Genomic DNA, 27,385 nt, shown 5'->3' on the forward strand with positions numbered 1-27,385 from the left:
ATCCTTTTAGAGGCCAAGAGGAGGGGAAAGGTTGAAAGGACTCATGCATTAATGATTTTGTTCCTGTTATAGTGGAATCAAAAGCCAGGCTGATCCTCTAAATAAGTCATGCATGCAAAAAGGCTTAGCAGAGAGCAAGGCTTCATGTACCAGGAAGTGGGATGGAAACCAAATGAGAGAAGAAGGTTCTGAAAAGTGGGTCAAAGTTTCTGCCTGGAGAACTTCCCTGAGCTGCAGAGACTTGCAGCTGCAGCTGGGCAGCTTTTAGTGGGTTCCCAGCACGAAGGTGGGGTGGGGAGGGAGCAGACCTGACTAATGCTGGTCAGGCCTGGACATCATCCAAAGAAGGTACAGAATGAGAAGAAAATAAGAATCAGAAGAGAAGCTTAGAAAGCAGGTTCAAGGACAGAGTCAATGAACAATTCTGATATAAAACTCCTTGGTGTCCTGGAGATTTGGAACCATCTTTTAAGGAGAAAGTGTCAAGTATTTCATTATGATCAAGTCTAATAAGGAAAGGAAATTGTCCATTGGTCTTGGCAGTTGGGAGATCACTTGTGGCCTGTTTAAATGTTGTTGAGTGGGAGCTAGGGTCAAGAGGCTAGAAGTCCATAATAGAACTTGCATAGAAGTAGTGGGGATTGACCTTGAACAGGAGTATCTGTCCTTCCAACAGTGAAGGGACTGGAGCAAGGACAGTAGCAAATACAGGAGGTTTTGGTGGAAATGAAGGAGGTGATCAATCAAGAACGTGAAAGAAATTCTCTGCAAGGGGCTCTGGTAAGTTCATCTGCTGAGAGTACAGCACAGAGAGGTTTGGAATAGTGGTAGTGGAAAACGAGAGAATAAGATAAATTGTTGTCACAGAAGGACCTCAGGCTTGAGACATCAAAGCTAACTTGAGATTCAGCTTATTTTTTTCTCTAGCCGCATTTGGATCAGGTGTAAAAGGGCTACCATGAGATGTGCTAGAGAATGACAGGCAGAGGCAGGTGAGACATTCGGTAAATATCAGCTCCCCCACTAGGAAGTACAGGTTGGTGATACAGAAAATATGCAGTTGTCATTTTCCAGTGAGAAGTAACATTGTCGTTTGGTGGAGTTAATGGCCATGAAGATTTAAAAGTGTTGATTTCAACTTTGGAAAGATAAACCACAAAATATCAGGTGGTATCCTTTGGAAAATTTATTAGACCTGGGATTGTAACTGCCCTTGTCTTGAAAATCCAATAGGTGTAATTACTTCTTGCCTTACCAAGTCTAGGAGACAAAAGAATTCCTCACAGATCCAATTGTCTTACCCTTGCAGACAACTTTCAGCATTCTAAAGAGTACCAGAATAGTGAATTTGGGGAAGATATTCATGAAATGTCCGGCACAGGAGACCATTTCCTACAACTATGACAAGAAGGCAGAAACACCTTTTTTCTTGGAAAAGACAACCAAATTCAGATGAGGCAGAAGCAAAGGTCAGAGAACAAGAGCCAGAGTTAATGAATTAACCATTTAATCCTCCTTTGCCTGGCTCAGAAAATAGATCCATCTTTTTGGTAGACAGGATTTGAAGCAGAATAGAGATTTGGGGTGAAGCTGATTGTATGAATATATGTGGAAAAAGACATGAATGTGCCACTCCTGAAAGTTTCAGTGTTTGTGTAAATTTTCAGAAAGAAATCTACTTCTGAGCTAGGGCTTGTCTTGTAGGGTTAATTTTTATTTGGACTAGGAGCACAGCTCCCGTGTGCGTGAGTGTGAGCATGTGATACGGCATAAAGGGGAAGGAAAGGAAGCTAACTCTTGTTAAGACCCTACTTATGCTAACAGCTCACTTTTTATTATTCAATTCACAGTGCCTCAAATATGATTTTCTCCCTTTCATGGGGGAAAAACCTCAGAGCAATGTAAGAACATGCCCAAATTTGCACACAGAGACTACATGCTGTGTGGCTGAGATGGACTATGAGACAAGCAGAATAGGCTTAGGTCCAGCCTGCTACTCACCAACCTGGGATTTGGAGAACTAGTTCAGAATAATAGTACTTTTATTAGTCAGTTTTCTGTGTCAACTTGGCATGTCTCCATTTGGTCAACAAGACACCATTCTAGGTGTTATGAACTTGCTTGGTAGATGGTTGACATCCAGAATCAGTTGATTTTTTTAAGAGAGATAATCCTAGATAATCTGGATGGTCTTAGTTCAATCAGTTGAAAGGACTTAAAAGCAGGATCGAGGCTTGGCTGAAGCAGAAATTCTACCGATGGACCTATGGACAGCAGCTTCACCTAGTGCCCCAAATCTTAGCCTGCCATTCCTGATGGACAGACTTTTCCTGTCAAACTCTATAATCACATAAACCTACTACATATATACATATATGGGTACATATACACATATGTATGTGCTTGTGTGTATGTGTGTGACTGGTTCTGTTTCTCACATGGAATGTTGACTGATACAGTACCTCTCTCAGAGGTGTTGTGAAGATTAAATGAAGGAACATATGGGAATCAATTGACATGGCGCCAGAAACATTAAAAAGCATTTGAACATTGGTGTTTGTTATTTTCAGGATTTAGCAAATACCATATTGATTCTACCTCTTGTTGGCTCCCAAACTTAACTCTACCCTTCAGAGACTTGGTGAAGAACTATAGGTTGGGATCTATTGATCACTAACCCAATGTGACCTCAAGCAAACTGCAACTTTTATGTCCTAGTTTCCTTTCTGTTAAATGAGGGAATTGTGCACCAAATAAATTTTGTATAAACTCTTCCCCTTCTGATGTCTCCTGGGTCAGTTTTGACCTAATTTATTGGATATTTATTAGGCCTTGCCTACTTCCTCCAGCCACCAGACAAGATCTATTCCATTACTGGTACATTCAGGGCTGCTCCTACTAAATGGCCCTCTAATTACTGGGTGGTTTATGGCCCACAAATGCAAACTAAGTTTAATATTAACCTAGGCAAAGCAACCATGCCAATTTAGTCAGTGGTTATAAAGCTCCCGTCTACCCTGGATGAAGGAGGCATTAAATCTGGTCCCTGCCCTCAGGAAGCATAAGGGGACATCCAAAAATCAGATATTACTATGAGGGAGTATGTAATGAAGCCCAAGTACTACAAAGAGTTGAGAATAAGGAGACGCGAAGACCATTATGAACTAAAATGACCTGAAAGCCTTCATGGAAGAGTCAGGAATTTAGATAAAGGGCATGTTTATTTAAGAGGCCAGAAAGGAGTTAAATCTTCTGCTCTTAAGGTGCATCATGTGTTCTAAAATCAAATGAGTGAGATTTGGGGAGCTCTTTAACCTGCTGGTTAACTTTGCACAGAGATGACAGAGAAAGGGATGTCTTATGATTTCAGGCTTTCTCTCATGTTCTCCCTGACATCTCAGGAACTAATACTGTTCTGTGCAAGGGTGAGTGTGCACAGGGAGTTTATGGTATCACATGTATTTGCACAGACAAACCTGCAGATGCCATGACAGTGCACTAGGGGACCTACGGTTAGAGCAAGTTCCATTAAGGCAGAGTCCCCTGTGGTTTTTATCCTGTTAACTACCTATGAGAGCCTCCCACCAAGAAGGCCTTCCATAAATTTGTATGGAATAGATAAATAGCACTCTCCAGAATATGGAAAACAGCTAGGGGAATGTTCCCTATCTGAAATTTTTTCAGTAGCATTAAAATCCTAACAAGGGTGCTTCATATACTTTGGATATTCGTTGATTTTTAATGTCTGCTCAATCTGACCTCCTGCTCTCCCCTTGCAAAATGTTGCTCAAGTCCTACTGGCAAAGCTTCCCATTCACAGAGCCATTGATAGAATCACTGCCAAAAACTTGCTGGAGCTGAACAAAAACCTAGTGGGTGTGGGCAGAAGAAAAGTTCTGCTTGAACGACAAGCAAACACCAGAAGGATTAATTTTACAAGCTCACCTTTGAGATCAGATAAAGGCAGTTTGACTTTTTAAAGACAATATTCATTTTTTATCAGTTTAATAAATAGCTCTTAGGAACATTGATAGGCATCTTTAACGGGCAGAAACAAAGAAGCTTTATTAACAGTTAAATTTAAATTGTTCTCTAATCTTACTTTAGTTTATTGCCTCTTTCATGATGATCTTTTGCTAAATGAGTCTAAAAAAATACTTGGTGATGTGTGTAAACAAGCCAGAAATTCTCAAGACTGTGGTCTAATGAAAGTAAATAAACAGGGCTTACAAACTAATTCAGAACTGTGAAAGAGGCAGTGTTTGGATGTAAATATAGATTTCTACAAACAAGAAGTTAATAATCATAAGTCAACATTCATAATGATCACGATAAAGACTAGAAGTGGAAAAAATATCCTCTGGATTCAGAAAAGCCTGCTAGCCAATTGAAAAATAAATCTGTCCATGAAGTTCTAATGTGATAATTATTAAAATTTATATTCCAGCAAATCTCTATAAATGTTTATTGAGCAGCAACTATGTGCAATGACTAGTTCTCAAAACACACGGTATCCAATCAATGCAGTCAGTCAGTACCTTGTACCAAGGATGGTACTGGAGTACTGGAAGTCACCTGGGTAATGTGCATAGACTGCTTTCACCTATCCAGTCTCTATGTATCTCCCCTTCTTTTGGTAATGATGGCTAATTTTGCTTTGGGTAGTCACTCTTCTGTTCCACACTCCGTTTTCTGTGGGATTGACCTCACCCTCCTAGCTCCACGGGTATTCACATGATCCTGACCCACTCAGTCATACTTTGGCCACAGGGATTGTTTTAGAGATGGGCATAAATACAGATTGAAATAGAGATGGGTTGGGTGATCAAAGCCAGGTCAATGGGATTAAATTCTGGGTTTTTGTTGGAAAATTTCTGGGCAAGAGAAATTCTCTTCTCACAGATTCCAAGCTGTGAGGGTGAAGAACTGAGCTCCGGGTGGGAAGAGGGTGGAGATCACACGAGCAGGTCTTTGTGATAGTGCAGGGTATTTTCCACTTGTTCTAAGTCCACCCTTTCCTCTCCTCTACTGGCCGACTAAATAACTCTCTTCTCACTGGCCTCCAGGTGGGAGTACTGTCAGGAGATGAGAGAAAAATGGGGTCATTTATTTGCCTCTTTGTGGGGTCTCCTCAGGCTGGCTGCGTTTCTCTCCTGAAGGCCTCAGCTCCTGTCAGGGGACCTTCTCCACACAACTCTCAGCCTTCAGGTTCCGGTAACCCCTCCTGCTTTGCTTCTTCAGTCCTTGAGATAGTAAAAATGTCCCACTATTACTTGCTCTGGTACTTCAGTATGCCCTGTAATTTCCCTAAACCATGTCTTCATCTTTGTAAGTAGTCATCTTTTTAAAATCCAATCTGATGGAGCCATCTATTTCTAGCCCAAAACCCTGACAGACAGGATGCCAGTATTTTCATTCTGGATCCAGACATGCTTAAAGATAATGATACTATTCAGATGTTTTAGTTCCTTGACCCAGTGAATTCCCTTTTTCTTACAACTGTTTGAATTTTTTTTTTCCTGTTGTTTACATCAGAAAATCTTAATAGAGTTCTTTAGGGTCTTTTGATTGCATAGACTCACACAGGACACTTTTTAAAAGGGAGGGTCCTCTATTATGTTACCAAATTCATATGGTGAAGTCCTAACTTCCAGTACTTCAGAATGTGACTGTATTTGGAGAAAAGGTCTTCAAAAAAGGAATGAAGTTAAAAATGAGGCCATTAGGATGGGTCCCAATCCAACGTGACTGGTGGCCTTACAGGAAGGGGAGATTAAGTTATAGACTTGCACAGAAGGAAGACCATGTGAAGCATGGGGAAAAGGCAGCCATCTATGAGCCAAGGAAGCAATCAACCATACCAACACTTGATCTTAGACTTTTAGCATCCAGAATGGTGAGAAAATAAGTTTCTGTTGTTTGTCTGGTCTGTGGTCCTGACAGATGCATACAAGAATGTGTGAACCTCAACTGGAAAAGTCCCTTCTAGAAGTCAGCTACTGTCTACAGCTTTGTCAGAGTCAGCATGTCTCTTAACCATGCCTTATGAGTCTTTTGTATGGCTAACTACCATTGATACCATTGGGATGAGAACTTTTCCCTGACTCACTTCACAGAAATAATGTGCCTTTAGGCCATGACTATGTCTGCACCCACCAATGGCTTGCTCTACAGGGCGAGTGGTATTAGCAGTTACATGAAAGCATAAATACCAACACATACTGTGCAGATTTGGCCACCATTTTTACTGTCCTCCTTCCAGTTACTCACAAGTTCCACTTTCTTGACCTTGAGTTTTATGAGATACTCCAGAATCCTTCCTGTGCTCATTTGGTTTTGCTTGAGTACTTTTGATGTGGATTTATATTACTTGAAAACAACAACAAAAGTCTTGATTAAAATAGTTTCAAAAGGGGCTGGGGCTGGGGCTGAGTGGTAATGCACTTGCCTGGCATGTGTGAGGCACTGGGTTCCATTCTTTGCAGCGCATAAAAATAAATAAAATAAAGGTCTACCAACAACTAAAAAATGAAACTAAAAAAAACTTTAAAAAATAGTTTCAAAAGAAAATAGCAATATAGTTAGGGAAGAGGGATCTGTTTATGAGTAAACATGATTTTCATGGATTATTCCTGACAGTGCAGTCAATTTTGACTCTGCTCAACAATTTGTGTGTGATACATGAAATGGAAGGAATGAAGAAAAAGGCTTTCCAACTCCTACTAATGTAGCCAGAGAGTCTTAAAGTATTTCATGAGGTCATCTACTTATATCTCAGTCAGGAATTGTTTTCTTCTAATTTCTTGAACCCTAAAAAATAGAAATTCCAAATTTCCTGAAGCCAGTCTCTCTCTCTCTCTCTCTCTCTCTCTCTCTCTCTCTCTCTCTCTCTCTCTCTCATCTGCCTGCCTGCCTGCCTGCCTTCCTTCCTTCTTTTCTTCCCTCCCTATTCTGCTAACTTTACAGTAGCTCTTGATTTATTTCCTGGTAGTACAGAGATAAGGGTAAAATGGGTACAGGACATAGTTTTATAATTTGTGGAACTGATATCACATGCTCAATAACTCATTGGTTTCCGTCAATGGCCATTTTCCCCTTTGAAGAATCAGGGGTGGTATGTGGAGGTGGGCTGGGGTGAAAGCAAGGTTGTAGGAGTATTTAGGTTTTTTGGCTCCCTCTGCTGCCTAGCAGGCCTGTCCAGCAGAATGCTTGCCCAATGGAATTTCAGAATTGTCACAGACCAATGACTGCTTCCCCTTTGGAAGAGGCTGCTTATTTTTGTCATCCTCTCTGTTCCTCTATTATATATTGAGTAGGGGCTCTAGTCAGCAAATACTCACTTCCATCTCCCTTCCCTTATTTCGTTAAGAGTGTCTTAGCCTCTCCATTGATGTCAGGGCTAGTCATGTGAGTTGCTTGGGCTAATGAACATGATTCAGAGGCTTTGAGTGTGTTGGCACCACTGGGCTTGAACTCTCAGCTTCTGATGCTCCCTCCTGCTCTCTACCATAAATGAGAGCTTGTGCCTGATATCCTCAGTTATTCCAGAATGAGAGGCTCACAGAAGAGACCCAAAACTGTCCCGTAGCACAGAGCAGAACTGCTGCCACCGACCTGTTGGAATGATGGTATGATGTTAATGTTTTGTTATTGCAAGCCACCAAGGATTTGTTATTTGGAATCATGAGAGCAAGAACTGATTAAACTGAACTGGAAAAGGTTAAGGAACCCAGGAAGGGTTGTATACGGGATGTAAAGGTGAGCAAGGAGATTGGGGAGAAAGCTGAGGGGCCTCTACAGGATAATCGAAGACTTAGGTTAGAGTCTTCCAAATATCACGCTCAGGAGAGTTACTAGAAATGTTCCCAAATGACTAGCGTCCAATAAAGTATTCTTTATGTAGAGTTTTATCTCAAACTTTAATATTTAGTGATACTACAAATCGAGTCAGTAATTATATTCTCAGAGAAGAGTGTGTAGGAAGAAATACCCTGGGAATGAGATTGAGCTAAGGATATTACTGACAAAACCTCTATTGAATGTTAGAAGATTTTTATGTTCTAGAATAATATATGTTGGATCCTTTTTATGAAGAATACACAAATCTTAATGACACACCTTCAACTGTGTTTTTCCAATAAACACCTTGAAGGCAAAGATTAAAATAGACATCTGAGACAAAAATTAACCTCTACAATTAAAGAACAAAATTGAGAAATTATTTGTTCATTTTGTGAACTATGTTTGCACCAGTTAAGACCAATACAGATAGAGTTAAAGCTATTTTTATACAAAATTATTTCAGTTTGCCAATAATGACTTAATTAATAATAACACTGATATTTATTTCACTGAGATAAAAACTATATATTTAATCTCATTCTAAACAATATTTGATACAATAAAATGCCAACATACCAATAGAATTTAGACTTATCCATGGAGTTTGTTTTAATGGGACATCTATGTTCAGTGACTACAAACCACTTTAAGAGGTTTTTACTTGTTTATCTAAGAGACTTTTTTTTTTAAAAAAAGACATTTATTTTTCATTTTTTCCTGGCACTCACTGGGGACAATCATGCCACAATTCTACATTACAAAACTACAAGGAAGGAACACTCAATTTGATGTTCATGTGAAATATAATTACCCACTTTTCTTCCTTTACAACATGTACTTCAGAGACAGGATGACAAGCCAAGAAGTACATAATACACTGCCTGTCATTAATAACAAGTACATGCTTTTGAAATTATTTCACAATAACACTTATTCAAAATATCCTTTATTTGCTTTTTTGACTATTTTATGAACATTATAACACCTCAATAAGTATTGCTTATTTCATAGCAAAGATATAAATAGGAATTTATAGAGTAAGTGAATTCCACAGGTACAATCACAAATAAGTGTTATAAATTTTAACATGTACAAAGTAAGTTTCCTGTCTGCCCTAGATGTGGTCCACTGGCAGGCTCGTCCCTGTGTCAGGATTGTAGAGAGAAACGATCCTTCATCATGCCCTCCTCAGGAGTCACTCATCCTTAAAGGCTCTTCACAAAGGCTACTGCTGGATGAAATCTTTCTTGAGTCTTTGAGAAAAGATGATCCCTTCCTTCTTTCAATCTGTAGCATATCTTGTTTATCTCTCAATAACATAATAATATAATAAGGCTAATTAGTACTAAAAAAATCATAGTAACTTATCAATAAGAATTTTTTCATTGTGCTCCAATTATGCTAAAGTCTACCTTTAGGATCTCATTTCTTCTTTCTAGCGTTCCTGAAGAACAGGTATCATTATTTTTACTTTACAGATGAAGAAATTAGGCAAAGAATTGAACTCAAGGTTTAGCTCCCAAATGGCAATCTTAATAACATTACTTTAACATTTGCTTTACCTGTTGAGAGCTGTCCGTGGGCTATGTGTTGCACATTGTAGCCTAGTGAATAGGATAATCTGGTGTCTGGGAACTTCCTGTGGACATTTTCTCCAGTTGACTGCCCAGAGACATTGTGAATTTCCATTCCTCTCTGCCACATCCCACACAGCACCGGAGATGGGGTGATCTGCTGTAGTCACATAGCCTCTCAGAAATGAGTGTGACCTGCCAAGATGCCAATCAACATGCTGACTGCAAGACATTAAGCAAGATTCTGCCCTTGAAACCTTACCCCTGTTAAATAAGCCATGGGGGCCATTTTCTAATTGTCTAGCCCCAGCTCCTACATGGACTGGACCTATCAGGTGCTCCAATTCTTTAAACTTAACTCTGACTTTATCTTTTGTTCTTTACTAATTATTCTAGACTTTAATTTCTCTGGTGGCTTACACCCTCCTTGGCAGGAAGAACCCACAACAAGGTGCTGGCCACCTCCCCATATTTGCCTCTGAGTGGTGTGTAATGTCTCCCCCCTACTCACCTGAGGAGTTCCTTCTGACAGGTATCATGTCTCTATCCCTTTGCAGCCCTTCACAGCAAGTAATCAATAAAGACTTGTTTCCGATAGTCCAATAGTAGCCCCCACTTTTCACGTTTAAGTGACTTGTGAATTGGGACATATGTCAAATTGATGTCTGGGTTTAACATGATAGTCTTTTCAACCCACCTTTTCTTTAAAAAGGCTACTGTTAACCCTCAATTGTCTTCAAGTCAATTTGATCCTAGGAATCAAGGAGTGACTACAGAAACAAAAGAGAAAAGATTACTTAATGCTACCAGAGTATTAAACTGAGGAGGAATTCAGAGGGGGAATACATTGAAAGGGCAAGTGATCAGAGGAAGTCGAGTAGAAATAAAAGTAGGCAGGCCAAAGGATTCAAGGGAATATACAGATGATGCCAAGATCTCATGGGGTGTGGGGAAATGGCTGAGTGCTTACATCTTGTGATCCCAACACTGAGATGTGACAGAAACAGTTGATGAGTAACCAGAAGGAACTCTGTGTCCTTCTGACAGTGAACTGAACACACTCCATTCCCAGATGTAGTGGAAACAGAATTATAATAAGAAAAATCACATTAAAATGCTGGAAATTGTCTTTGAGGCAAGGCTGTGGGTAGTCTGTCTTCTAGCTATAGCTCAAAGAAAGTCCTGGGAGGGTTGGATAGTGATGTCATGAAGGGGGATTGAGATATAAAATTATTTTCAAATCTGTATCCTTCTGTATTCTCCTTATCTTGCTTTGGGCATTGGCACTATGACTTGAAGGGAAGTATAATAGATTATTATTTTCATCAGGATGACTTAGACAAGGGGAGAAAATTGAAAGTGCTATATTGTGGCAGGGGTGTTTCGGGGTTAAGGGAGGTTTTGTGTTTTTCATAAACAGAAGAGATGTGAGAATGTTTTTATTCTGAGAAAAGAAAGCCAGCAGAGACTGTGGTGGAATTCAGCCAAAGAGAATAATCTAAGGGGCAAGTCCCCAAAGAAGAAGCACTACAGGAGGCATAGGGCACAAGGGCTGTGTCTGGAGGATGCCTCTCCCCTGAGCTGAAGGTAGAAGTTAAGAGTGGACATTCAGAGTAGTGTGGGTTTGAGTGGGAGACAGAATATATAATGGCTCTGAGTTCTTTGCAGAGGAGACAAGTCTTACTGCTAAGAATGAGAGAGAAAAAGGTAAGAGAAGCTTCAGGAGATTGGAGAGGTTACAATGACAGTGCAATGAACACAGTGCGGTAGATGCCTTGTGCTAAGGGATAGTTGAGGTTGGATTCTGTCTTGACCTGTCTGTGCTGCTGTCACAAAATTCCCAAGATTGGACAGTTTATAAATAATAAACATTTATTACTCAGAGTTCTAGCCGGCTGAGAAGTCCAAGCAAGGTACCAGCAGGTTTGTGCCTGGTAAGGGCTACTCTCTGTTTCCAAGATGGCGACTTGTTTCTGCATTCTCCAAAGAGGTCAAACACTGTAGCCTCACATGGAGGAAAAGCAGAGAGAAGAAGAGCCTATGTTAGCTCCCTTCAGACCTTTTATAAGGCACTGATCCATTCACAAATGATTGATCTCCAAATGTCTCACCTCTTATTACCACCACAATGGAGATTAGGTTTCAACACATGAATGGGGGGAACATTCAGTCTCCAACAGACTGTAGTGAGGGTGGCCTGACCCTGTTCCTTTAGCTGTCACTACTTGAAGTAAAGAAAGAAGAAGTGATGCAGATTTCTATGATGAAAGTAAGAAGCAGAAACATTTTTTTGAGAAGATGGATTAGGGAAAGTTAGACCAACATCAGCTCCAGTTTTGGAGAATATAGGTCTTCACAGTGTGTCTTATGTTTAGTTTAAAGCATTTCCAAAAGATCAGGCAGTCCTGTCCAAAGAGAATCACACAAATGTACTACAAAGCCAAATATAAATATTTTTTTTCAGTTCCCAAAACGTTTGAGTTCTTTATCCTGTATATAGCTTTCTGTTCTTCAGAGAAGAATCTTAGAGCAAAGGGAGGCACTAGTCTTGCAGGGATCACCTTACAGAATCTAAGCCATGGCACTCCTTATACTTCACTGATGATACAGCATAAAATTTCTCTGCTAATTACTTAAGCATTGTATTCCTTGGATCTGTGGTCACTTATTATTTTAACCTTTCAAGGGCAATAATTGTAAAGCATTTAACTCAAACTACTTTTACTGCCTGAAAATGTTTTATTGCAGCTGGGCTAACATTTTCTTTTAATAATGTCATTAGCAGTATTTAAAACTGAATTCCGTTGAGGTATACAGTACTACCTTTGTTTGAGAAAATATTATGCTTTATTTTTTTTTTGAGTACATGAGGTGGATCTCACAGGAACAAACATTAACACTATCTTTCTGATTCCACAGAAAGATCTTTCTGATTCTACAGGCATGCTTACATTTCTATTTGGCATAAGTAGTTTGGCCTGGACTTAGATGTATTTTTCAGGATTACGTTGAATTCTAATAACATCCTTTAAAAGAGAGTCCAGCTTCAGAGTCACTAAAGCTTAATTAAAATCTCTGCAACGTAGTTTGTTCAGATCCTTTACAGATTTTGTAGACAGAGCCCTGGTAACTGTTGCTATGCTGACACTGGTGTTCAATGGGTCATTGAAACCAGATCAGTGCAGGCATCTGAAAAGTCAAGCGTCTGTTGTGTTCATTCATTGGAATTCTCACATTTTAAAACTACAAAATAAAGGAAAACGATTTGTTTAAATCTTGGAGAATCCTGAATAGAAGGACACAGACTGCAAGTATCTTAGTGGGGAAAATAAAAATAATTCATAGGAAAAAAATCATAATTAGAAAATGAAAAACAGGAACAAAAAAGAATGAAATGCTTTAATAAACAAATCCTTTTCTGAGTCTTTGGTAGGTAAAAATTAGGATCCCATACTGTATTTCCTAGGCTTATGAAATGCCCTTAGATCTACCTGGTTCCTTGGGCCAAGTAGTTCTCAAAGTGTGGTCTCAACCATCAGTCTCAGGAACTTGTTAAAAATGTCATTTCTTGGGTCTCCCTCCTCCAAAATCATAAACTTGATGGATGGAGTGGGCAGTCTGTTTTAACAGGCCCTCTAGGCACTGTCACGCTTCTGTTCTGATGTTGGAGAACCTCTGGCTAGAGGGATTGTGTGCATCAGATTTCCCTGAAGAGCTTGACTAACTGTGGGTCCCTCACCCCATCTGGAGATTTGGAATCTGTGTGTGTGTGTGTGTGTGTATTTGTACATACAGTTGTCCCATCATGTCTGTTGGTTCCAGAACCCCCCTTGGGACTCAAAATCCTTATTTGCATATAGCCATGCTCTCCCATCCCATACTTGAAACCGTCTCAAGAGTGTAGTGCCTAAGATAATGTAAATAGTTGTTAAACTGTATTGGTTAGGGGATAACGACAAGAAAACAAAGTTTGTACATGTTCACTAAAGACACAATTATTTTAAAATATTTTCTATCTGTGGTTGGTTGAATTTGCAGATGTGAAGCTATGGATACCAAAGGCCAACTGTATATATGAATGCAGGCACACACACACACACACACCCACACACATGTACACACATATTAATGAAGCAGATGATTCTGGTGTAGGTGATCTGTAGACCACAATATGAGAAATTCTGGCTTAAAATGGAATTTAAGTGTTGACAAAAGTACCACTTCTCCGTGACACACACACAAAATCTCTTTCTATAAATGAGCAAAACCCTTGAATGATTTTATAAATATCTTTTCTTCACTGGACCTGAAGAAGGCCTATTGATGGAGATGAGCAGGCTTTCTCATTCTATTGCTTAGGAACCTGGAGCCTCATCTGACAGGGGTGGGGCTGTGCCCATCCTCGCTATAGGCAGTACTTAGGTTTCATTACAGAGATGTATGTTAAGGGAAAGCATTGTAACCCATACCTCCACAGACTGTAATAGACTAAGTACAGCCCCTCCAAGACAAAAGACAACAAGGATCTAGTCCCCACACTGAGATACCAGCTAGAAGAATAAAACTTGGGAAAAGGGGCCCTAATTCTTGCATGTTCTTCCATGGGAACACCTTGTTCTAAGCAATATCATCTCTAAAGCAAGTCTTGGGGGTTACTGATTTAGTATGTAAGATGAATATGAGTATATCTGAGACTTGAATTTAGACACGCACTTTTTTTCTTCATTGAATCTGATATAGATATGTGATTAAAAATAGATTTATTATTATATTTTTTAGTGCAGAAGGGTGAAGTTTTGATGGAAATAAAGAATATTAATAGTCATATGTGTTCTGCTGGTTATCAGGACCAAAGTAATACATTAATAACATTACTTTGTTTCATTATATTTGTTTTTCATTATATTTATTTGTTTATCATTATCCAACATTTCAGATGATTGGTATTGTATATCTTCCTAGGTTATGATTAAAATATCTTTAAATACTCTGATTTTAGTAAAACACGTGTTCATTTAAAGGAAAATGTTAAGTAAATTTAAGTGTATATGGCAACATTCCAAAATGGTGCATGAATGATCAAAGTTTGGGAAACTCTGAACAACAACTTTGTTTTCATGAGTTCAACACAATCCATTCCATCACTTTTCTAATGCTGAGCTTCTAATTTATTTTTTATTATAAACAATACTTCAAATAATCTCTTGTAGCAAAATATAGTGCCTACTCATAACGGCTCCCTTAGGAGAATTCACCGATGTGGCATTACATGGAACACCAATAATTATATTAAAGCTTGAAATTAGTGTTTATTAACTATTTCTTTAAGTTTTTATGAAGACATTTAGGAGGTTAGTAAAATAGTATTTATGACCCATGGGAATAATTTCTTCTTCATTACTCAAAGGGTTGCTTAATGCTGAGCCTTCAAGTGTGTTCTGAGACCAAGTGACAATTTTTCCCACCCTGGGGAAGCTGTGTGGTGGGGAAAATGCTTGGCTGGACGATCTGGTGTGTAGTTAATATTAACCTTTCTATGTAATCGGCTTTGTGATCTTAAGCAAGTCACAACTTCTCTAAGCTATAATTTTCTCATCTATAAAATTGTACTAAAAATAATACACTGTTTACCTCACCGAGATGTGAAGATTAAATGAAATGATATATGTGAAAATGGCTTGTAAATGCTGAAGCAGGATATAAAATGTTAACTGTTGGTATTTTTAAAAAGTGCAATACATGTTCCCTTCTGGAGAGATTCTGAAAATAGGGTCCCCTGACTTCACAGGTACAAGTCATCTCATGCAATACAGATAATGGCTTTAATACCATATGAGGATAGTGTAGAAAAGGTAAAGGAATTGAAAGAGAAAAGAACTAAGTTGCAAGGAGAATGCATTTCTGTAACTGAGCGTTGGTTCCTTCCTGTCCCCTCCACAGCAAACACTGTAAGCTGATATGGCGTTGTAGTAAACACAGATTCTTTACTTTTATTTGAACTTTATTGCTTATCATCAAATCTCAGTGAAAACATCAGTTACTCAGAAGTCACATTACTTGTTAATCAAGAATTGGTCTGGTGGCCTAAGATTTCTGCGTCTGGGCTAAGACCAGAAGCCAGCTATTCCTGGCACCTATAGTGGTCAGAAAAACTCATGATCTTCACTGAGACTCTCGTTTCTTTTCATAACACACATTTTCCAAATGGACATTTGTTGCAAGTGAATTCAACCAAGAATGGTCTTCCCTACCAAAAATAAATAAATAAATAGAAATGCTGCTGTTGATCGACTTCAGAGAGGAGAACAGGTGTGAATGCAGTGTGGTCCGGCAGGCTGATACGGAAGGCCCCAGGGCTCTCGTTATACTGCCACTTGGACCTGCAGGGTCTCAATATCCTCATTTGTAATGCAAGGGAGTTAGTTGAGAAATCTAGTCATTAGACTCTCATCTCCAAGGTTTCTTCCTATGTAAGACCTCATAATTTCGTGGGTCAGTTTATGACTTGCCAAGGCATTCTTTTTTTTGAGATCCCAAACAAGGTTTTGAATGCAAATTGAGGGGTGTCCTTCCCAACCCCTCCCCATGGGCAGGAGAGGAAGTGCCCTCTGGAGGGTCTCAGCTGAACAATGGGGAGGGGCAAGGACTCTGCTCTATGACATCACAATATCCAGCCCAGGCTTGGCCTCGACTTCTGAGATGCAAAAGGAACAGAGGTTCAGTTATTGATAGAGCAGAGGTGGGACGCTACCTGAAGGACCTAGAAAGCAGCCATGCCTCCAGTTCAGGTAGGTGACATTTGCTCCACTCAGAACAGAACTTGCTGGTATCCAAAGGAGAAGAAGGGTAGACCCACAGGCTTAGGAATCTCCAGGCTTAGGAAGAACAGTATAAGTACAGAGCTGACATCCCAGATAATTTAGGGTAATGTGACATTCCAAAGGGGCAGAGGGAAGGCCAGAGGCGGTCCCAGCAGCAGCAGAGCTGGGACACATTCTCCTGACAGATGGCCAGACTTGCCATGAAGCCAGAACATGAGGACATTTCCAAAGATTTTAGCCTGTACTTACCAACCTCTCCCCAGCACTGGAAAAACACAAAAGACACAGGTATTTCAAGTGCTTGGTGCAAAATTACTTTCTAGATCCATTCACATTTGTTATCTGGTGATATTCTTCTATCCAGTGGTTTTCTTTTAATAGCTTCTCCCCAGAATGACAGGGAGGAGTAAACTATAAAAAAGTTAAATGAAAGAAGCACTTGAATAGAAAATAGTGCAAAAAATATTTAAAAAGGTAAGAAAGGGGGGAGAAAAAAATGTATTTTGGATTAGTGACCAAGGTTAACTCCCAAAGTCTAGTTGTGAAATTCCCAAACTTCAAAGGCAAAAGGCCACCTCTTATGAACGGTGAAAAGAGAAAGCCCTTATGGTTGAGAGGTTAAGTCAAACAGTTCAGCTGGAACCTTCTACAGCTCCTCCCCCTCTAAGGAACACAGGCCGTGAAATCAGTGCTGGGGATGTGGACAGTTCTGTTTTCTTTACCTTGCCTTGGGGTTTTGGCTTCTAAAGTATTTGTTTCTTCCTGGAGTCTTGGGGCCCTGAGAGGCTCCAAGTGAAGCTAATAGCTAGCTGTTCTGTTTACTAGCAGGGAGGAGCTCAGGGTTGGTGCCAGGCCCTGACTCATCTCCATTTGGACTCCCTTGGGTCTTAGCACATGGCGACCCCAGAGTCAGAGCACAGGACAGCTCAGGCAGACTCACCGGGAGTTGCCTGCAAGATCAGAGTTTACTGTGACACTCCCTCAATGGTAGCAGCAACCCAGTGTTCTGACAGGTAGATCCATCACCCTCAGGGGATTCCAGTGGCAAGAGAAAGGGAAGGAGGAGACATGAGTAATCATGGACACAATTTTAATGCTTTGGGGCCTCTAACACATCATGAGCAAATATACCACCCCAGTAAGACCAATGCCTGCACACTCTAAAAATAGCAATAACCCAAAGCACCTAAAACACGGAGCGACCTGGATAAAAACAAAACTTGCTTGCACATTAACTTTACAGCACACATTCAACTTCCATCTAGAGAAGTTACTATGCTTTTCACCATCAGATTAAGGCCCAACCTCTTAAGACCTTGGAAGTTAAAATTTCATTGGTCCAGTTTTTAGACTTCATTCGTTTTATAGTCAATGAAAACCAAGTTTAGGCTTCACCTAAGATAACTTCCACAAAACACAATGTTCTAACTCTACATTTATATTTATTGATTGTAATGTTCTCCAGCCGTTGTTTAGTCACATATCACAAAATTTTAGAGCTGCAGGGGTTTAAGAAGAGATCATCCATTCCAATAGTTCTGTTTCCAGGAGAAATAAGCACAGAAAGGTTAAGTGTTTTGGCTAAGCATGTCTAGCAGTTAGTGCTGGGCACTAAAGCATAAGTCCTCTTACTTGCCCTCCACCCATATTGAATAAATTTATTGGTTCATATTTAAACTAACTCATTTTCCAAGTTAGAATATCCTAAACTGAGGACATCTCATTTTATCACCTTGATGTGGTTGTTGGTGAGTACATGTTCTCTATATAGGATACACTATTCACCATAGCCCTCTACCTTCTGTAGCTCCAGAACCTTTCATCAAGGAAGTTGTCAAGTTACTGTGTTTGAAGCTTGATTAAAAGTTAAAAAAAAAAAGCATTTATATAACTTGTAAGCTTTTGCTTTGTAATAGATACATAGTCTTCCTGTGGCCTTTCCCAGTTTCAGTGAACCATACTTTGTTTATGAGTATGTATGTGTGCCCTGGGAATGGATATATGAATAAATATTTATCTGACTCATGTGGGGCTCTTACACACATCAGTGGTAAATACCCTAATTACTTAATGCATCTCCTAGATGACCCTTCTCAAATTCATAACGTGAATTCATAGTTTATTTGGAATTTTCTTGGTAACTTAGGAGCTTCCTCAGCTTTGTACAGGGTTCGTTTTATGTAGAGGTGTGTGTGTCTGACATTTACAATTAATCTGCAAGTTTCAACTTCAGCACTCTTGGCCACAAGGATTCAGAGTTTTTCCACTTGAATTCATTGCAAATAGATTAATATCTGTCCAAAGACCCAAATTCTAAAAGAAAAAGAAAAGAAATTGTGAATTGCTCAAGATAAATTTAGTCTTAATTTTTATAGTTGTCAGCTCTATCATTAGCCTTAGAAAGATCTAATGAATATTTCCAAGGCTGTTAGATTTCTCTAGAGACAACTAAAAACTGTGCTTCCGAAAAAGATCATCCATATATTTCTCAGTTTTCATACAGAATGTCTTTAGTAAAAGAAAATTATGAAATGATTACCAACCAGGAGAAAAAAAAAAAAGATTACCAAAGTAGTCTATCATGGCATAGGGTTTAAACAGGAACAGCTACCATATTCATTTTGAATGTTGTGTAATACATTGCTACAGCATAAAATGGCAAGAACAAGCCAATTGTGAAAAACAGAGGTCTAAAAGGAGCTTTAGTGTCAGCTTCTTGATTGTGGTTTTCAAGTGTCTCCTCTGTTCAGTAAACTGAATCACAGGTATGCCAAGGAAAGTTTTGAAATGTTTTCCCTCCGATTAACCAAGAAGATGCAGCTTGACAAGTCTTATTTAAGGGCTTTGGAAGGGGTAGGGGGGCAGTAAAAGAATGTCACCTCTGCAGAGATACTGAGACATTAGATTCTCTTACTGCCACCACCTGGCTGCCTTGGCATCTGGCCACACCTTTGTCTCGGACACACACAGGGCCCTCCCCTTCATTCTAGCCCAACCCCCATGCCCTCTCTACTAAGAATTGTGCAACCAGGCCTTTGTAACCTGGGGCCTTGTGAAGTCTGGAAAGGAATGTGACCCAGAGCCAATGGGTGTTGCGAGGGCCCTGAAGGAGCTCTCCTGCTGTTTACCCTTGTACCTTGTGGGAATCTTAAAAAGGAAAGGTATGCTCTGAAATGAATAGGGGGTCCAGCCCTCAGCATAATTATGATGCAAGCCCTGTCTTACCCACTCCTGAGCATCCTTCTCACTGCTCCTGAGAGTAGGCCCCACTGACTTTTTTTTTTTAAAAGACAGAGAGAGAGAGAGTTTTTTAATATTTATTTTTTAGTTTTCGGTGGACACAACATCTTTATTTTATTTTTATGTGGTGCTGAGGATCGAACCCAGCGCCCCGTGCATGCCAGGCGAGCGCGCTAGTGCTAGAGCCACATCCCCAGCCCCCGCCACTGACTTTTGAGGCCTGGCTTCTCCTATTCCCACTTGCCCCTTACTGACATCGAAAAGTTGTAGGTCTCACCATCATAGTGCCCCAGAGAGGAAGAAGGGGATCCTAGTTGGGAGCCTGTACTACATAGTGACATTTATAGAACAATACAAGGACAGCCAGGGAAATCCTGGGATTGGAGGCCCTGTGGCCCTCATCAACTCTCAACACAAACACAACAACTTCCTGTGTCCCCTCTTCCTGTCCCACAGATACCTTCTTCGATCACCCTGTCCCCCCTAGTGCTTAGGTTGCCCCACCTCTTCTGGGTCATGAACTGAGTCAGGAAAATGCTTCCTTTGAGTGGCCACTGCGACGGCCACACTAATAAAACTCTAACGAAAGGAAGTGAAAAATTCTCCCTGGGTTTTGCCATTCAGGGGTGGTTTAGCATTACTGAGCATAATTAACTGTAAATTGACAAGTTCAGTATTTTATTGTACTAGTATTGTTTATAAACTAAAGGTGGTCCCAAGAAATAACTTTATAACTGGTTGACAATTTGATCCATTAATTATTTCTGGCAGTGCTGGGGATCCAAGGCCTTCAGCACAATAGGCAAGCCGTCTTCCACTGAGCTATGCCCCCCTTATCCCCGAATGGCAATTTAAATGCCAGTATTATCCTCTCTCCAAGAAGAGTTAAAATGCAAAGTGTTTGTTATTAAAAGAAGGACAACACCTTTTTATGTTAGGATATGTTCTTTTCTACTTTAGGAACTGACACCATCTCACTCCTCTAACCAATATTCCATCTCCTATCATACCTTGTCATTTCAAGGTGGTTATTGTTCATTCTCTTTTCTACCACCAAATAATTCAATACCAGTTTCGATCCCTTTTGCACTTTTTGAAAACGTATTATGTACCTGAAACTGTACCACTTCACTGTAACAATGAAATGCTTGGCATAAATCATCCTCTTTAAAAGTTAAAAATTTAGTTAGAGAGAACAGGTGTGCACCTGCAAAGAGTTCAAAAGCAAAGAAGGAACTTCATAACTATGTGAAAAATGTGCACACTGTGGACTTCAAAGCACCCCCAGGGGCTCAGAGCAGAGAAGAGGAGTTGTCCAGAGTGTTCTGGCTGCTCATCTGGGAAGCACTGGGATGTGGGAGGGACCTTGAAGTCAGAACATGACTGACCCAAGCTTGGGGAAAGAAGCATTTTCTAGTGAAAATTTTGGCCCTGTAGGATTGATCTTCTACATACTAATCTTATGTCCACTCTCCCTTTGCTTTTACAAATCTTTGCATGCACAGTAAACATTTACATTGCTTCACTGGGATGTGGGAAGCAGGAGTCACAGAAACATATGGGCACTGGGAAGGATGAAATTGACTCTAGCCAGTGCATTCTTTGTGTGTGTGTGTGTGTGTGTGTGTGTGTGTGTGTGTGTGTGTGTTGGGGGCAGGGGTACTGGTGATTGAACCCAGAGGCTCTTTACCACTGAGCTTCATCCCCGTCCCTTTTTATTTTAAGACTGGTCTCACTGAGTTGCTTAGAGCCTTGCTAAATTACTGAGGCTAACCTCAAACTTGCAATCCTCCTGCTTCAGTGTTCCAGGCTGCTGGGATTACAAGTATACACCACTGCACCTGGTCTTAGACAGGGGTTTCTGTGCAAAGTACTGCACGGGTCATGTCTGAACTGAATTATGCACACCAACTTCTTGAGCTTATACCTAGCATCAACATGTCCCAGATCTAATTCATTATCTTCCCTCAATTTGCTCTCTTTGTGTGGTTCCCATCTCAACCAATGACCTATCTTCCCAGTTACTCTGGTAACAATGTGGAATACTCTGTGATTCTGTCTTTCCCTTGGCTTTGGGACGTCGAGCCCATGGACTCATGGCTGCTCATCTCTTTCGAATCTAGCACTTCCAGCTGGTTCCACTTGCTCCCACCTGGTCCAGCCCTCATCATCTTGCCCTAAGATGGTTTGTCTCCCCATCTGCATTTCTCTACACTCCACTGATCATGCCTAAAATACAGAGACTGTTACTCCCCAGTTTAAAAATAGTTCCCATTTTTCCTGTTGCATAAACAAGGACTTAACTCCTTTCCTTGGCACTTTGCCCTCTCTGGCTTTGATCGGCCACCCAATCCCCCATTCCTCCCCACCCCTTATGCACCAGATGGATCCAGCTCATTTCCATTTTCCAGCCTGCCCAACCCTTATCTCCATGCTCTTCCTCATGCAATTAGTGCCTTGTGGATGTACACAATGGTGAGATTCACTGTGGTACATTCACATATGTACATAGGAAAGTTAGGTCAGATTTATTCCAGTGTTCTTCCCTATCTTGTCTCTTATCCCTCCCCCTCAATTCCCTTCCTCTACTTCACTGATATTTCCTCTAATTTGACCTTGAGCAATTTTGTCTTTTCTGGTGGTTGAGATTACATTAGAAGCAGCCTCCTATGGGATTCCTGCCTCAAAGAGTCTCTTGCTTCTACCATCTTCTCTTTGCTTTCTACCTCCATTATTTTATGACATTCTTATTATTTATGACTCTTCATGCTGAAGGAGTAGGCCAGGTAGGTTGGAAGACCAGGGCAAAGGGAGTAGAAGAATGTTTGAGGATAAGGACTATCATGTGAAAGACTCAGAGGAAAGAGAATGATGTGTCCAAGAACTGAACAGTGAACAGCAGTTAGTGGAAATTGAGTCCAAATCAAGAGGAAGGATTTGGTAAGTCATGACCTTGAAGAAAAAGGCAGGGGCCAAGTCTAGGGGCTGCCCCTGCTAAAGAGGCTTTGCTCAAGTTCAAGGGACAGGTTTGACAGGTTATAAGCAAGGCAATTATGGGGTAATATTTTCATTTTAAAGGAATCCAGATGGGAGTGGAGAAAGACTGGAGACAGGGCTGCCAGTTAGGAGGCTTGCAGGTAAACCAAAGAAAAGATCGACTTGGTCGAGGGTAGTGACAGTGAGAAGACAGAAAGGCAGTAGACTTCAGAGGGCTTTCAAAAGGAGGATTGATTAGGCCTGGTCGATCGATCAGGTATGAATTAAATGGAGGTGAGTGAGCAAAGACTTCCAGAATTCTGAGGAGGCCAAGAAATGGCTCAGAAATGATCCTGTGTATGGCACAGCCTCTCTTCCTGCTAATACCCTGCTAAGAAGACTGGATTTTATCTTGTAGGAGGAAACAGGAGGCAACAAGGGTTTATTTACTTAGGCAAACCTGTGCTTTTGAAGGAGAACACTGGAAGTGATGTGGAGAATACCCTGGAAAGGGCAGACTGATCACAGCGGGTAGGGGAAGCATCAGCTGTTGAGATGGGATGCTCCTTGCTGCCAGCGTGGTCACCTAAAGCATTGGACACATTCAAGTCCTTCAGATCCTGTCCCAAACACAGTTTGTGAAAAGATGACCGTGTTTTAATTGAAAAGTTCTATGTGCACATATTAAAAAACACAATTTTAGCAGTATTAAATGTTATGCTATAAAAAACAATTCTCCCTCCAATCCCAGATCCTAGTCCTTTTCTTCATGGAAATTTACAAGTTTTATATATGCTCCAGAAATTTTCTATATATTCACAAGTATGTCTGAGTATGTGCGCTCTCTGTGTTGCACACATTTATATACATATGCATACATAGAAATTCATTTTCTTTTTACATGAGATTAATGTACAGACTCTTCTATGTCTTGCTTTTGAGAACAAATTCCAACATGTAATTATATTTATTGAGGTATAATTTATGTAAAATAAAATGCACATATTTTGGATGTATAGTTAAATATACATCCAGATTTCTACATCCCAGTAACTGCCATCACCCCAATACATTTGTCATATGTCTGTTTCTGTTCGATTATTTGTACCACATGGGTAATCACTAGCTGTTCTGCCATCATAGATTAGACACTAAGCAACTCAGTGAGACCCTGTCTCTAAATAAAATACAAAATAGGGCTGGGAATGTGGCTCAGTGGTCGAGTACCCCTGAGTTCAATCCCTGGTACCCCACACCCCCCAAAAAATAAAAGAATCCATCCATGTTGTTTTATATATCTATAGTTTGTTCCTCATTGCTGGAATGCATTCCCTTTTATGGGAATCATTATAAATTGTAAAAATATGTGCACTTTTGTGTCCAGCTTTACTATTTTTGTAGAGATGAAGAGGCAAAAGAACTTGAATGGAAACTTGGAGAACAGGATAGAAGTGGTATATATTAGGATCTGGGCAACAGTCAAAAATGGACTATTTTGTAGCCAACAGAATGGTCTATGAGGTTTTAAGACTGGGGCATATGTTGAGTTGGAATGAGGGTGCTAAATAATCTGTATATACGAGGGTCACAGGATAGGCACCATCAGGGCTCTGGGTGCTCTGTCCACCCTTGTCTGGGAAGAACTTGTCTTAATGCGTCCCACAGGTAATCAATGTTGGGCTTCTTGCTTTGCTAAATAGGTTTGCCTTGTGCTTTGAGTTTTGCTCTGTTGTTCTTGAACCAAACCTCCAGTACTAATGGATGCCATGTTCATTTTTGAAGCTATTTCTTTCAAAGACTGGGGTCTGGCTTCTTATTGAACAAGACATTCAAATCTTCCAGTTGTTTCTCAGTGAACATAGTTCTTTTTTCCTGAGAATGCTTTTGGTGCTTGTCTTTAAGAAGGTCCCCATAACCTGATGTCTTCTCATTTAGATGTGTTTCTATGTTTGGGCCCAATAATACCTTGCTCATATTTTTTTTAACCTTGAAAATGTTTTCTGCTATACTATTTTTATATCACCTCATACAGATCTGCTTGGTTCTTCTTGATGTCTGCAGTGGCATATCCTACATTCCTTTCACAAGCCCTCTACAAATGAACATTTAAGTAAAAATATGGGTTATAAGTGCTCTCGTGTGTCCTTATCCTTGTCTTCAGTCCTCAGCTCCTGAGGGTCTTTCTCTTTCAAATTATTCACCAGTCTCACTGTGGATCGTATTCTCTTTCCGTTTTTTTTCTTCACGTATCTCTTTTCAAATCAGAAGTCAGAGAACTCCCTCTGCAGCCACCTGAGTTTAGTGCATCCTTCTTCTTCCTCCTTGTGATAGTAGCATCAATTTTTCTGATCAGATCATATTCCTTGAGCAAGAAACCGATCTTTTCTCTAAATCTGTGAAATACACTTTCCAAATTCTGGTACTTATTCAACTACATGAAGGGGTTTACTTATAAATCCCAAAGTGTCACAGCTCCACTGCTAATCAGTGAGTATCTCTTTGTGATTCAGAATTAAGCTCAATGCAACAGGATTTCTTTCCTTCTCAGAGATGAGATTTTCAACGAAGCTGATCAGGATCCCCTTAGACAATAGGGCTTTTTAGAACTTTTGGTTGATATGGACCTAGAGCTTAACTACATGCTATATAGTCTCTAGAGCACCTACCTAGTCAATAAACCTTAATAAATAAGCAATTGTGCCCAGGATCATTGTTCCTGATAGTCTTCATGCTGTTTTTTTTCCTAAGAAATTACTATGGTTTGGATGTGAGATGTCCCCTGAAAGCTCACATGTGAGACAATGAGAGAAGGTTAAGAGGAGAAATGATTGGGTTATAGGAGTTGTAACCCAATCAGTGAATTAATCCCCTAGTAGGGATTAATAACTGAAGTGGTAGGATGTGGCTGGAGGAAGTGGGACTTGGAGGCGTGGTGTTGGGGTATATATTTTGTATCTGGAGAGTAGAACTCTCTCTTCACTTTTTGATCAACATGTGAGCTGCTTCCCTCTGCCACATTCTTCCCCCACAATGTCCTGCCTCATCTTGAGCCCTGAAGAATGGAGCCGGCCTTCCATGGACTAAGACCTCTGAAACTGTGAGCCCTCAGATAAACTTTTCCTCCTTTACATTTGTTTTTGGTCTGGTTCTTTAGTCACAGCAGCAAAAAAGCTAACTAAAACAGACAGGTTGAACATTTATTTAATATTGGCCTTTTGTAGTATAAATTGTGATGGACCTTTTCTTCCTCCCTGTGTTAGTCAGCTTTCTGTTTTGTGACAAAACGCCTGAGAAAAAACTTCAAGGAGGAAACATTTACTTGGGCTCATGGTTTCAGAGCTTTCACTTTCATGGTCACTTGGCTGCATTGATTCTGGGCCTATGGTAAGACAAAACATCACAGGGCAGGTGTAGTGGAGCAAAGCTCTTTGCCTCGTGGCACCTGGCAAGCTGAGACAAGAGAGGAGGGGCCAGGGGCAAGACCTTCCGTCAACTAGGTCCCACCTCCTGGAGTTTCCACCACCTCCTAGTAGTCCATCCAATTAGAAACCTAACAATAAACCAATCTATTGATGAGGTTAGAGCCTCATGATCCAATCACTTTCCAAACCCCACCTCTGAACATGGTTGTATTGGGGACCAAGCCTTTAACACATGAGAATTTGGAGGGTATTCCAGATCCAAACTACAACTTTCTGCCCTTACATAGTACAAATTGTAATAGATCCTTTCCTCCTCCTCAACTCAGATTTCAGTTGAAATCTTCATGAGGAGGTGCCTTCTGCCAGCCAGGCCGTCTGAAGGCCTTTGGAGACAGTGGTATTCCTTGCTAGTGTCTATCATCTGGAAGCCAAAGTCATCCCCCCCCCAAAAAATTGAATCCTTTTCCTACATTTTCCTTTCTCTTTCAAAGTCATGGCCTATACAAGAAGAGATAAATACCAATAGGAGCCCTCTCTGCTTTATTTCTCCTTATAAATTTAAAGGAATCAAGCTTAAAGATTCTTCTGACTTTATTTCTTCTTTCCTTACAAATCATTTTAAGTCACCCTCATCCAGTCAGGAAGCAGCACATCTCTAGCATGACCAGTCAGGGTGGACTTATCTGTCCCTCTCCTGGCACCACTGCCCCTCCTCCCTGGCTGGTAAGCGGATGCCCTCCTCCCCCCATATGGAATGTCTCCTCCTCCTCCTCCTCCTCCTCCTCCTCCTCCTCCTCCTCTTCCTCCTCCTCTTCCTCCTCCCCCCTCCCCTCCTCCTCCTCCCCCTCCTCCTCCTCCTCCTCCTCTTTCAGTGGTCTTCCCTTTTGTGGCATGTTCTTTCTTTATTAATCTCTTGAGGTTGTTCATAGCTCTTTTTCCAGGGTCTGGAATCTCACTGTTGGTTTCCTCCTGGGTCCATGCTTATAAGAGTCCTTCACCACCTATGTGAGGTGCAGACAGAGGCAGCCATTGAGGTCTTTCTTCACTCTCTTTAGCAGTCACGTCTGCATTTCTGTGATTTCATCATAGTTAAGGAATGGTAAAACCGTAATACAAATAATACAATTCTTAAACTTTAGAGAGCTATACAAATAGAGAGTAGTTACAAATGAAAATCTAAGATGTCTTTCCCAGAATCTCAATCTCTCTCTCTCTCTCTCTCTCTCTCTCTCTCTCTCTCTCTCTCTCTCACACACACACACACACACACACACACACTCACACACACATACACACACATATAAATTCTGGTTTTAGAAGATCAAATTCAAGATCAAGTAAGAACAGCACATGATAGGCATTTCCCCCTGCTTCTTCAACATTGCAATTTTATAACAACTTTACATACAGGGACTACTTTTTGCTTAATTTGCAGATAAGTAAAATAGTGATCATAAAATCTTTTTTTTTTCCTTTAAACACCTACTGCATTAGTCTGGGCCCTTCAGAG

General features: G+C 40.4%; 1 protein-coding gene and 1 long non-coding RNA gene across 4 annotated transcripts in view; one reads left to right on the forward strand and one right to left on the reverse strand.

Moving 5' to 3' along the window:
- Positions 1–592: 592 nt before the first annotated feature.
- The window catches only part of Dnajc5b (DnaJ heat shock protein family (Hsp40) member C5 beta), a 93,855-nt gene continuing 67,062 nt past the window's right edge, over positions 593–27,385 (forward strand). The window contains exon 1 of one of the 2 annotated variants that reach the window (XM_078017099.1): positions 593–780. The gene's annotated coding sequence lies outside the window, so the exon portion shown is untranslated. Of the gene's footprint in view, positions 781–7,386; positions 7,629–27,385 lie in introns of those variants that run through there. The other variant, XM_078017098.1, reaches the window with a different exon arrangement.
- Positions 8,773–10,357, reverse strand: LOC144365485 (uncharacterized). 2 transcript variants are annotated; one of them, XR_013423987.1, is made up of 3 exons: positions 10,114–10,357; positions 9,405–9,611; positions 8,773–9,151 (listed from the first exon to the last, which is right to left on the reverse strand). It is a non-coding gene; the product is annotated as an uncharacterized LOC144365485 (long non-coding RNA). The 2 variants fall into 2 exon arrangements; XR_013423986.1 differs by having other exon boundaries at positions 9,928–10,356.

The sequence above is a fragment of the Ictidomys tridecemlineatus genome, chromosome 7, assembly GCF_052094955.1.
Source record: "Ictidomys tridecemlineatus isolate mIctTri1 chromosome 7, mIctTri1.hap1, whole genome shotgun sequence".
Taxonomy (NCBI): Eukaryota; Metazoa; Chordata; class Mammalia; order Rodentia; family Sciuridae; genus Ictidomys; species Ictidomys tridecemlineatus.